The 12,897-nt window shown below is 39.1% G+C and overlaps 1 long non-coding RNA gene across 1 annotated transcript in view; it reads right to left on the bottom strand.

The window, feature by feature from the left end:
• Positions 1–202: 202 nt before the first annotated feature.
• Positions 203–12,897, bottom strand: part of LOC117665855 (uncharacterized) — a 36,864-nt gene continuing 24,169 nt past the window's right edge. The window contains exons 2-3 of the long non-coding RNA XR_009621282.2: positions 3,079–3,185; positions 203–740 (exon numbers count right to left, since the gene is read on the bottom strand). This is a non-coding gene — a long non-coding RNA (uncharacterized LOC117665855). The remainder of the gene's footprint in view (positions 741–3,078; positions 3,186–12,897) is intronic.

The following is a 12,897-nucleotide window of genomic DNA, read 5'->3' on the forward strand; positions in this document are numbered from 1 at the left end:
ACTCTCTAAACCTTGTGAAATCCCAGTCAATAAAGTGTGCACAGAAAATTCAGTTTAAATAATAATAATAATACAAAGACCTGCAAATAGAAATAGAACAATTGTGGCAAAAGAAAGCAAATATGGTACCAAGAGTAATAGGCGCCTTGGATGCAATTCCAAAACAATTGGAGCACATTGGCATTGACAAATTCACCATTAGTCAATTGCAAAAGGAAGCTTTACTTGGACAGTTTACATTCTGTGACATTATCTGTAACATCATCAAACATCCACATCTGCCTATCTCAGATCTTTGAGAAGGACTCCATAGGCAGACAAAAATGCAAAATGCAGTGTGAACATCTGGCTGAGTGTACAATGTATCATAGTAATAATAGTAACAATAGCTTTGGTTACCAGGATATTCTGGGCTCATGCTATGCATGGAGTCTTACACAAGTTTGCTGCCTTGACTTAAACTCGGCAACAAGGGTTGCTTGGTACCACCATGGCATGGATTAAACAGGGCTGACAGGAGCCCCTGCTCAGTCCATGCCACTGCGGTGCCAAGCAATCCTCATTCCTGGAGTGAAGCTGGAGAAAGCAATCTTGTACTTTTTGCTCAGGACAATAGGCTGGCAGTATTTCCTAGTTGTAGTTGTAGCTGATCAGCTCCAAGTCCAGACCCTTCTGCATACAAAGGGATACCTTCCTTCAAACGAGGTTTAGAAATTGAAAGGAACATCAAGAAGTGTCCCCTAAAAAGATAGCATGACATATTTTGCTGTAATGAACAGGAAGTGAGAATAAGATTTTAAATACAAAAAACAATCACTGATGCTAATCTTCTCAAATGATGAATGTACACATTCATGCATGGTTCTGTACAAAGTGATGTTTTCTCCTGCTTGTTTCACAGCTTGAAGTAGTCTCATTTTAAAGAAAATCTTTATTTTTCTTTTTTGGTTTTTACTCTCTTTGCTGCAGAACTCAGCTTTATTGACCTCAGTCAGATTTCATCTAATTCATGATTGAAAAATCAACAACTGCACAACATGGGAGCCAAATACTGTACACCTACTGAGCATGAATGGGGTTCAATAATATTTTCTGATTTTGCTGCTTGTCTGGAAGAGAAATATAATAGTGGAGAGGAATATTAAGCTTATCGATAGTCACATGATTATGTGTACCTTGACAGATCATGGTTGGAGATGGATAAGTTCTCCATTATTTTACCCCAATTAGAAATGATCCAGGTCCTTTGCCAAAAGTCTAGAAAAATTCAGATGGTCTTTTGAGCAACTCAAGACAATTTGAAATTGTTTTCAAAGATGATTCTCCATAGCAAAGGAAATGGGGGGTGGGGGAGCCTCAGGTCAAGGACTGCTTTGAAAAGCCACCTCCACCTCTCCTCTAGAAGACAAACTGTTGCAGTAGAGGACTCTTGAGATACTGTAAGAGGCTACACTACTGGGTATGAACGTTTGAACTCTATATCCAGTTTTCCTAAGATTAGCTCTTCAAAAGAAGGGTGTCGAGCACAAATTTGACATATGTGTAGCCATTTTATTTAGCTCTCCATTATACTCATTTATTCCTTTTCTTTCTCTTTACTATGTAAGGGTTTTTTTGGGGGGCTGATGACATTCTTAAGGGGGGGGAAGGAGCAAATAGATAGTGAGGATTGTTTTGGCTAGGTGACTTTCTTTTCCGTGGGATCAGAGGCTGCTCCTGGTGAGAATGGAAGGTGGAGTTTGAAGACACCAGTAAATGTGGATTGAGTGTTTATTGGAGAATGTGACTTTTGAGGGATGTTTCTAACTTACAATATTATGTGGTGTAATTCCAGTTTGTGTCAGATCCAGAATTACAACAGACTTTGCCAATTTGATGGCTACCTAAATAAAAGAAATTTATTTTGGAAAATGAACTTTGACTGTTTCTTTTTGAATGGGTTTCATCACTTGGAAACCTGACAAAGGGTTACTAAGAAATCTTTTCCAGCTCAGTTTTGGAGGGCTGAAAATTTTCTCCAGAACATGTATTGCTTATTTACCCTTTGAGGCAAATGTTCACCTGCTTCCAGAGCTTGGATAGAACCAAATCTTGGTAACCTTTGCTGCATCTATAGCTTTAAAATGAGTAAGGTTAGGATGGAGCATACAGTGACAAGTCTTTCTGGTTCTGAGCATTATATGTCATGGCCATTTGTAGGGCATAGATCACACATGCATAGTGTGTATTTGTGTGCACTTCTTAATTCATAAACATTATATGCATAAATGTGTTTTATTCCCCTTTTCCCACCAAATGGAAAAAAAACATGAAGCATGTCCTTCCTCAATGCAGAGGTGTTTCCTTGCAGTTTGTAGGCTGATTAGGATTAACACTGATTAGTTTTAAAACTGTATTCCCTATTTTATAGAATTTGCCTCATATCTATTTGGAGGATTTGCCAAATCAATGAATATTAAATGCATTTGGTTTGCTAGCTTTATTCTACAGGGCATTCCATAGCATAAGTGTCCTATATAATTCTTAGAGCAAACTGTAAAACTATCTTTACCTTTAGTGCTGGAAAAATTGTGAGACATAATTGCCTCCTGCAGCCAAGGCTGTAGAGATTCTCTCCCCCTCTTTCTGTCAGTTCTGTGTGCCTAGCATACAGATGGCGCTCAATAAATAATGGATTTTTATATTTCACTTTCCTAAACAGGAGAGATATATTACCCTACTCCACTGATGCTCATTTTGTTGCACTAAAAAATAAAACATTAGGTTGTGGAATTTTGCCAATTTACTGCAGTTACAATCTCTCTTTATGGATGCTCGGTTCCTTTATGAAGTCACAATCTGCTTCAAATTACCTGCTAGAAAATAATCACTAACACCATGTTTGGCTGCCACATCTTGGGACTCTGTCTTACAAATGCCATTCCTACAGAAGCAGCTTAAAGAGATTTGCATAGAGTCTGTGGCAGTGCAAATATGGACAGAAGAACAATTTAGTGTGTTCCAACTCTTCAGATGCCAGCTGACATAGATTGTTTGTAGCATTCCACTAAAGGATTATGTTTAGGACAGGTACTTTACCTGGAGAAAGGAGCTTCTATCCAGTGGATAAAAATGACAGTGATTTCTGCAAGAATGTACCTTCAGAAGACTTCCAAACGATCAGTTCTTTTTAGGATTCAGGTGTGCTGTTTTAATACACAAGACATCACAGATCACCATATGGAACAGTGGAAACGTAGCTACAGAGATTCTTATTAATAGTGCAATAGTCTAGGGAAATGACTTGCATAACAGTCCGTATAGATCTGTTTTTATTATTTGGTTGGTTTTGTTTTGCAGATAACTGCTGTCTGGATTTTGGGCTTCATACAAAATGGAAAACTTGCAAAATACAAAATTGTTCCTAAGGAAATCTCTCATATCATTCACTGATAACAGCTTTTCCCAGATATTTAGTGGGACCAGTCAGAAAGACAAAGATTACAAAAGATTTCTAGGTACAACATATAACTTTTCAAAAAATGACAGTTTCCTTGTAAAATGTTGTTATGCTATAAATCACCTCAATAGGATAAGGGTGGGGAACTTCTTGTAGGTTGGGGTCTTTAGACAACAGTTATGGAGGTGATGGGAGGATTAAGATTAATTAAGATTAAGATCTGTAGCTCAGTTTTGGTGACTCAAAACAGTCTCAAAACTAAATAAGATACTACAGAAATTTTGAATTGCCCATTCCCTTATAGAAGACTAATGTGCCCTTTCTGTATTTATGGAAGTTTGGAAGATGAAGATGGAGACAGTCTCTAAATTGGCAAATGTGCAGCCAGGCAAAAGAACCTGAGTTTTCCAAATCTGGTATTCTACAGTTATTCTGAGATTATCTGAACCAATCATATTAACATGAATTCTGTAAAATGTTTTTGCTGAATTTGGTTAATAATGTTTGTTTTTAAAAAAATACCTCCTAGGTCTTTTGACATGTTTATATTTAGTAGCACACAGTGCATGGCTGGGAATGTTTATTCAGATGTGAGAATTACTATGGCACCAGAGTGCAGAATCCATAAGCAAAGGGTTCCAGTCTTAAACTACATTGAATCTTCTGCTCTAAAATTGGTGAGGGTTAATTTCGTACTATTTGCTGAAAAAAGAATTATTATATGCCAATGATCTCCTAACTGCCGTCTAATATGCATTGCTCAACCCTGAGTGTTTATTTTAATTAACCAAAGCTTATTCACCTTTATACATCTTCAAACATCACAAACCTAGGGGTGTATATGTGGATGTTGAGAATCATCATTACCTAACAAACAGGTGTCCTTCTGAAAGTGGAGAAGATGAGCTGTGAAAGACTTCTAATGTGACTACAAAGATGTTGCAAGGAAGGTACTTGAACACTGAATTTATTTGAATAATGTGGGGAAATAATTTACCTTTAAAATAATAGGCATATTTCAGATTGGCTGAGAATATGACTGTGGAAGCTTTTTCTGTTTCATTTTTCTGTTTTAGGAGTCATCTTAACTTCACAGTCATTTTCCTTTTGGATAAAAACAGGACTATTTAAATCACCGTTTATCACACTAGATCCCTCCATATGTGTTGCCCTACAACTGCCACCATCTCTATTTGACCACTGAACAAGTCTGATGGGGATGAGAAGAGATACAGTCCAACAGATCCAGAAGTTACCAGGTGGGCAAATATATACTCTGAATACAGGAATCAAAGAAAGAATGAAATACATTCTGATTAATACAGGACATGATTCAATCACTGTCTTTCATCTAGACTCCAACATGTTTCGAAGAACTGCTCTAAAGTTGTTTCTGGGATGAAGTATCTATTTTCTGTGCCACTGTTTTTCAGTAGCTGTAGCTCCTGGCAGCAGAAAACCACAGGGGAAGGATCAGGAGCTATAACTGGACTTCTCCTGGGAATATTTGTCCTCTTGGTGATTGCTGTACCCGGTGCATATGTTTGTTTGTATGTGGTGGGGAAAGATAAACTGCAGAAAGAAGAGGATGGGGTAGGTGAAAGGTCTCTGGCTCATTCATACTTGAGCCAATACTTTTATTTTTAGTGCTGGAATGTTCCTGCCAAAGCCTGTCAATCTATATATTTTGGCAAAGGCAGTTAGGTAACAGGTAACAGAGTTGGAAGGGACCTTGGAGGTCATCTAGTCCAACCCCCTGCTCACGCAGGAGACCTATACTAGGGATTCGAACCGCTGACCTTTCTGATCAACAAGCTCAGTGTCTTAGCCACTGAGCCAACTAGCCAGTTGGTGGATTTGTCAGTAGAATTTCACCAGAAAAGTGTGGAAGGGCACATTGATGTGGGCAAGGTGTTTGAAGACGCAGGGCCTGCAAGAGATCTCTCAGTTATCAGGAAAGAGGAAAGAGGGGGAAATCCCCCAGAAGTACTTCCCTATCAGAGTTGCCAGAACCTGCACAGTATAGCCAGTGGCAAAAAGTGGTGGAAAAGTATGGAATAACACAAATAAGCTTCTGCATATCATTCACATATGATCTTTAGAGGAATGTGCATATTTTCTGAGGGGGCAGGGATTCAGAAGTATGTACTTAAAATTAGAAAAGAAATGAATAAATGGTAAAAAACAAATGACTAAGAACATGTTTTAATTAAGAGGGCCCTATGTGCCAGATCTTATAGTGGCATTATTTGCTTTGTTTTGCTTCTTACTACTTATGCTAAATCTAACAATAGCATAAAAATGGAATAACTCTTGAATCAGCCCCCGGTTCAGACCAGTTCGCAAGAACCGGTAATAAAACCGGCGGGAGGCTCCGCCCATTGACCTGGAGGTCACCATAGGTGATCTGCACATGCTCAGAAGCTTCTGCACATGCACAGAAGAACAGGCACCATGCGAACCGGTAGTAAAGGTAAGTAGAACCCACCCCTGTCTTGAATCCCTTTTCTTCCTCCCATGTTTACCCATAATCATTCATTCTGACTTGTATAAGGTCATGTCCATACACAAAGACACATCAACACGTAACACAAAGTTGCAGCAGGTAGGGAACAAGGGAAGGAGAACACTCTGAGGATAAAGTGCAAGTAGTATAATAGATGTTTCCTCAATGTCACCTATTAAAGAAGACAAAATTAAGGAGCACAAAGTATCCTGGCAACAGTGTCAATAACACAGTCAAAGGAGATGTGAAGAGCAGCTATGAAGTAAAAATGATAAACACTCCCACATCTTCATCAGCAACACAATGGCTGGTCACAGATTCCAGTGTCCATGTTATTCTTAATAACACTCCTACACTGTGAATGCAAGAAGGTGGCAAGCAATTTTCATTCCTTCTTCCACATCTAAGTTCCTTTTCCCAGTAAGAGGTGTCTTTATTAATACTTATCTTAACTTATTGTATTCCCCCCTTCTACCATGGGCCTCTAGAAAAATAGCATAAAATAACATGCTCTTCAAGTCAACTCAGCTTCTGGTGATTTCATGAGCACGACCATGCAAAACCACTTCCATCTAACATGACCCACAAATGTTTGCAGAAGGACAATATATATTTTAATGCCACTCCCCCTATATAACTGTCATAGGGAAATCTGTGCCATTTTTATCTGGTTTGGGGTTTTTTCTTTTTAAAAAATTACTTGGTACAGCTAACAATCAGTTTAAAAAAAGATGAGGTACTATGTCATGTGAGATTTTGCTGAATTGTATGATCAGCTGAGATTTAAAGAGCTTGAGCATATGAGGAATATCATGTTAGGAGAAGCCTTGTTGCACATTAGGGTTGTTATATTTTGTACTTGGAAACATGTTTGTTTAATTGGTTAAAAAGCAATTGACTTAAACATTAGGATGTTCTCATTTCAGATCATATTGTCACCGCTACCGGCTTGGTAGCGGCCGAGCCGAACCGGGCCGAACCGGGAGGAACCCACCACTGGTAGTAAGCCATTTACTCACCCTCTCAAAATAATATAACAATAATTGATTCCATATTATTATATTGAATTATATCATCTGTCAAATCATATATCATATATGATACTGAAATAGATAGATGTAGTAAGCTTTGAAGATTTGAACATTGTGTACAAATCATCATCCCCTTAATACAAATATTTTTCACATCATATGCCAAAACCTATTTTTTCTTATGCTCCTGAACAATGGCTTTTTTAATAACATGCTACCTACATATATTCACCTAAAAGCTAATAATAGCATAGAGTACTCTATTTAAAATGCATTAATTCTTATTTATTGTCATGAAAAAGCCTGTTAATTCTTTCAAGTTTTATTGCATAGCATTACAAAATATTTTACAAAAATAATGAAAAGTTAATTGTATTTCATCAAATAGTAATGTACATTTGTGCTTATGTGACAAAACCTGCATGGAGAATATAGTGTAAATGTAAGGCTTTTTTAGTCATGCAATTAACTGTAGAAAGTTAGCACTCACCCCTCTCCTAGAAAAATGAAATATTCTAGGAAATATTAAAAAGGCAGAATATTATACCTCCCTGAATGAGAAAAGGAGAAACATGCTCTTGGAAAGCAACCCCCACCTTTTTTAAATAGCCCCAGAAAGACAGGTGCCAACCTATCTACAAGACAAAAAGCTGGGCCAGCTTATCTACAAAACAAAAGACCTTCACCTTCAGGACATGATAGGATTAGCCCTCACTCAAGATCCAAACCAGGACCAAGCCATTAAGCCATAATAGGAATTGCCCAAAGCTCCTTCATTACATCACCCAGCAAGATTCAACCAAGCCTGGGACTCAAGACAACCTACAAAGTTACCCCTGCATGGCCCCATGGGAGTCTGACAACCAATCAGAATACATTTCTTTCACAAGAACAGGAAGCAAGTTCAAAGCACAAGACAGGGTATAAATCTCTCTCTCTCTCATCCATGTGCTCGATTGCCCATGACTTCAAACCATGTGGTCCTGTCCACCATTAAACCATCTTTCCAATCAGCCTCCATGTTTCCAGTGTGTTTCTTCCCACTTGGAATTGAACCCAGATGGACATTTCTCCCAACATAACCTTTCAAGCAATGCTGTTATTTGGACACCAAAAGATATAATGGCTGCTTGTCTGCTAACAGAATAACAGAGTTGAAAGGAACTTTGAAGATCTTCTAGTCCAGCCCCCTACCCAAGCAGGGAACCCTATACCATTCCAGACCAGAGGTGGGTTTCAGCAGGTTCTGACCAGTTCTGGAGAACCGGTAGTGGAAATTTTGAGTAGTTCGGAGAACTGGTAAATACCACCTGACTGGCCCTGCCCCCATCTATTCTCTGCCTCTCGAGTCCCAGCTGATCGGGAGGAAATAGGGATTTTGCAGTACCCTTCCCCTGGAGTGGGGTGGGAATGGAGATTTTACAGTATCCTTCCCCTGCCATGCTCACCAAGCCACACCCACCAAGCCATACCACACCCACCAAGCCACACCCACAGAACCGTAAAAAAATTTGAAACCCACCACTGTTCCAGACAAATGGCTGTCCAATCTCTTCTTAAATCTTCAGTGACGGAGCACCCACAACTTCTGGAGGCAAGTCGTTTCACTGCTTAATAGTTTTCACTGATAGGAGATTTCTCCTTAATTCTAAGTTGGGTCTCTCCTTGAGTAGTTACCCTCCATTGCTTCTTTTTCCTGCCTTCAAGTGCTTTGGAAAATAGTTTGACTCCCTCCTGCTCTCACTGACAGAATTTCTCCATGTCATTTGTGTCCTTATTAAGCTGTGCCTCGTGGAATGATACAAAAGCAAAGAATTTGATATTCAGATGATAACACGGGTTGTGTGTTCCCTCTCGTTTTCTTTCCCCTCCCCCATCATCCCATAAGGTTCTTAATTTTCAGGTGGGCCTTCTGAGCTGAATGCCTTTACCCTGATGAGGATACTCAGCTGAAGCCATGCAAGGGAAAGAAAAAAATACGCTTTGCTTAAGGGCACATTTCCCTGAAAATCCTTTGGTGGAAATACTTTATTTCTTTCACATATGGAATTTGAAACTCTATGAATTTATCCTCAGAGTCCCAGGAGGCATTTCTCCCGACTCGTAGATAGATTTCCTTTCCTTTCCTTTCCTTAAAAAAGAAAAGGTATTTATTTCCAGGCGTGTGAAACTGTCATATCTTGCCAGAATCAGAGCAATATTATACATACAAACACACCATCTTGGTTAAGTGTTGACCCTTATAGCTGGGGTAAACATTGTATGTGTGATTGGGCAGAAAGAGGTAGCCCAAAATAGCAACTTTCTCTCCCCCCCCACTCCTCCAGTTGTCCCTCCCCGCCACTTTTTTTACAGGAGCATCTCCTCCTTGTTTCCAACTTCCCAGCTGTTCCTGCTTGTCTCAGGCAGGGGGAGGCTGGTTGCCTGGATACGGGTCCTTCTGATGAGCAGTTTGTTCCCCTGGGAACTGAGAAGGCTGTGTGTGTGTGTGTGTGTGTGTGTGTGTGTGGTTTTCTCTCCCCCCCCCCCCGCAGTGCAATATCATTGCTCCAGTGATGAAGATAGAAGCCAGGCCCATTGGAAGACCCAGGGGGGCTTTACAATTTAATACCAGAGAAAGAAACAGCAAATTGGCAGCCCTCTCCATTTCCTGCAAAATAACTAGAAACTGTAGAGATCACAAAGCAACTCCCTCCTCTCCCCCCACCCCGTCTCCCCGAATCTATACTTCTTTGTTTGGAGAAAGGGAAGCTAAGGCAAAACCCAGTTGGCCCATTGGATTATATGGCGGCATTATCTTCACACAGGTACACATTAAAAATCGGGCACTTTAGTGAGTCCCACTAAAATAATGCAGCTACTTTTTTTTTTCTTTTGAGTGCAGTCCACCTTATGCACTGACTTAAAAAAAAAACATGCACATCCATGAGCATCTTCCCTATAGTTTTCCTTTGCAGATAAAATGCTGCATACTTAGTAGGAGCTGGCTGAAATAATTCAGGTTTTCTCTTCCTTGCTCCCCCACAGGCTACTGTATTGTCCTTTCCCTTGCACTTTGTCATACACTCCCCTGAAGATACGTGATACACATTGGTTAGGAACGGTTCTGAGCAGGATTAGGAGAAAATATTCTTCTTTAACAAATGACACTTCCCCCCCACACGCACCTGTCTGAATGAAAGAAAAATGATGAAAATAAAGTATATAAAACTGAAAGAATCACAGCAGTTTACAGGTTTTGGGCTAAATGAAAGTGAACAAAATGTGTCTACTGATGAGGAAATGCATGAATAATGCTGAGTAGAATTTGGATAAAGCAATTGCCATACTGCATTTGCTTGCAGCTTCTCAATGTGAAATCAAGGAGAGATGAAAGGCAGGCAGAATGCCGGTATCATCACTATCTCACCGTATCTCATTGAGACATGACTAACAGCTCAGTCAGCCAAACGGGGCATTTGCTGCATCCTGAAAAGGAGGAATAATATCTGATGTCAGGACAAAGAGTAATGCTTCTTTCATACAATCACGCTCATCCCTTGATGGCTATAGCATCAAATTGGGGTTTGTATAGGTGAATGGAACCTTCACAGATATAATTCCATATTGTCACTGAGGCCACACGTTTTCATCCAGCTGCAAGTCCTCAAATGCTGAATAACTGTGTAATGAGATATCAGATGAAGTAGTCCACCTTTGAACTTTTCCAGAGGCTGATACAAGTGACATAACAGTTATCCCAAATTATGTTCCAGTTGTTTTCATCATATTGCAAAGGGGAAATAAAAACCCACTGGCTACTTAAATGAAGACAAGGTCAGGAACACACTGCAGGGGAACGAGAGGTTATTCCCTTTTCCCCTTTCTGCCTGAGAACACTTAACATTTGTTCAGTCACTCTGGCTACAGATTGCAGGAGTTCTGGTCCAGCAAATTTAGATTTTCTTTTTATCAAGAAAAAGATGATTGTGCTACAGACAACATTCTTAGTAGAGATCAACTTTCTCTGAAGCAAAAAAATAAAAAATAAACCCACATACGCACACATTGGCACACATTTCCCTAGTAAATTAAACAGCAAAAAAACACCCCGAAGCAGTATTTCTCAACCTTGGCAACTTTAAGATGTGTGAACTTTAATTCCCAGAATTCCCCAGCCAGCATGCTGGGAACTGAAGTCTTAAAGTTGTGAAGGTTGAGAAACAGTGGCCTAGAGAGAGAACAGATCAAACTTCCCAAATCTGGTACCCTCCAGATGGGTTCAACTTTGACTTCCACATTTCCTAGCCAGCAGAGCTAGGAAACAGCATATTGGGAAAAGCAATAGGTGAACACACTTTTATGGCATAATGGAAACAATGTAAGGTATGAAACAGGCATTCATGGCTTGATTTCTGCCTCAACCAAGGTCACCTTGGTCTTATACTAGTTTTCTGCAGTACAGCAGCAGTGGCATACCATGTTTTGCTGAGGAAGTTATATTTTTGACATACGACTTCAGCATGCTAATGTTTACTATCAAGAATTGCCCCTTGATATCTACAACAAGGACATTGTGTGAAGGTACGTCAATACCAGCACGCTAGATCCAAAGAAAACCATAAGCTAGGATTAATTTCAATGCATCTATGTTTAAGCCAAAAGATAAACAATCATTGGTTGGGGATATTTTTTAATCTGGATTCCTACACTGTTGGAATATAAAGTGTCTCTTTCCAATTTCCAAACATACTATGATGCAGTGTAACTGGAATTTTCTACATGGGTTAATTTGATTATGGTATTTTTAAGGATATGCTTTCTTTTTGTGATTTCCTCTGTATATATATTGTACTGCTGTAGTATGTATCTTGTACTGTTGCCAAAAGTCTTACTTGGGCGACCTTTGCATGCCTTCTTCCTTTTGGTTTTTTTCCTCTTGCTTTTCTGATCACTCACACTGTATTTTCTCAATATAATGGTTCAAATGCTACAAAACAAAAACAAAAAATTTTCTGGCAGAAATGCATCAGAATTACCTAGAAGGTTGTAAAACAGAATAGTAAAGAGTAGGTATGAAAGCACTGAGGAATAGGTGAGCCCTTTTCTCTTTCCCGCTTATTCTGCTATTACAATAATAAAGTTATTTATTTATTTATAAATTTAACACCTTGATGGACTAAGCTGGCAGAATAGATGTCACCTAATAGAAGCACTTTTTACAGGAGCAATAAGTCTAATTTGATTGTCCAATAAACATTGTTTTACAGCACTCTCTGCCAACCTGGTCTTCCCCTGATATGTAGAAAACTAAGCTCATTAAAAAGAAAAGAAAAAAGAAAAGATAGAAATAAACCACAGAATGGATGCCAGGAGGTAAAATACACGATTATCAAGCTAACCTAGGTAGATTTTCATCACAAAGGCAGAAGATAAAATATAAGGGAAAGGAAAACAGCTGTTAGTAAATACACAGAAAGGAAGAATAGCTCCCCCTCCTGAATAACGTACATTCTTATCTTCCAAGCCCTTTGTTGCAGTGAATCATGTTCAGAGCCAACAGATATTATCTAAAAAAAATAAATAAATCAGTGCTCACCACTCACATGCAGAGTATATTAGCCTGTCTGCACCCATATAATTCACTCAGTTTGGATTGTCTATCTAGCTCAGTCTGTTATTAAAGGACAAGTACTAAAAACCTCCTACTGCATGTAGAGAAATATACTGTACATGGGTATACTTTTAAATACAGCATGAAATGAAAACAGTAGAAAGAAATCACTTTTTAAAAAGAACTGGCGAAACAAGCCTGTTTGTTGTTGCACTACCAAGTAAGATGCAAATCTCCTGTCCTCCAAAACATACAATAACAAAGACTTTCAGCACTGACAACAGAAAATACTGTCCTGATAGGGATTTTTTCCCTATTTCTTCTTATT

The sequence above is a fragment of the Pantherophis guttatus genome, chromosome 1 (assembly GCF_059756535.1).
Source record: "Pantherophis guttatus breed Tessera chromosome 1, ASM5975653v1, whole genome shotgun sequence".
In the NCBI taxonomy this organism is placed as follows: Eukaryota; Metazoa; Chordata; class Lepidosauria; order Squamata; family Colubridae; genus Pantherophis; species Pantherophis guttatus.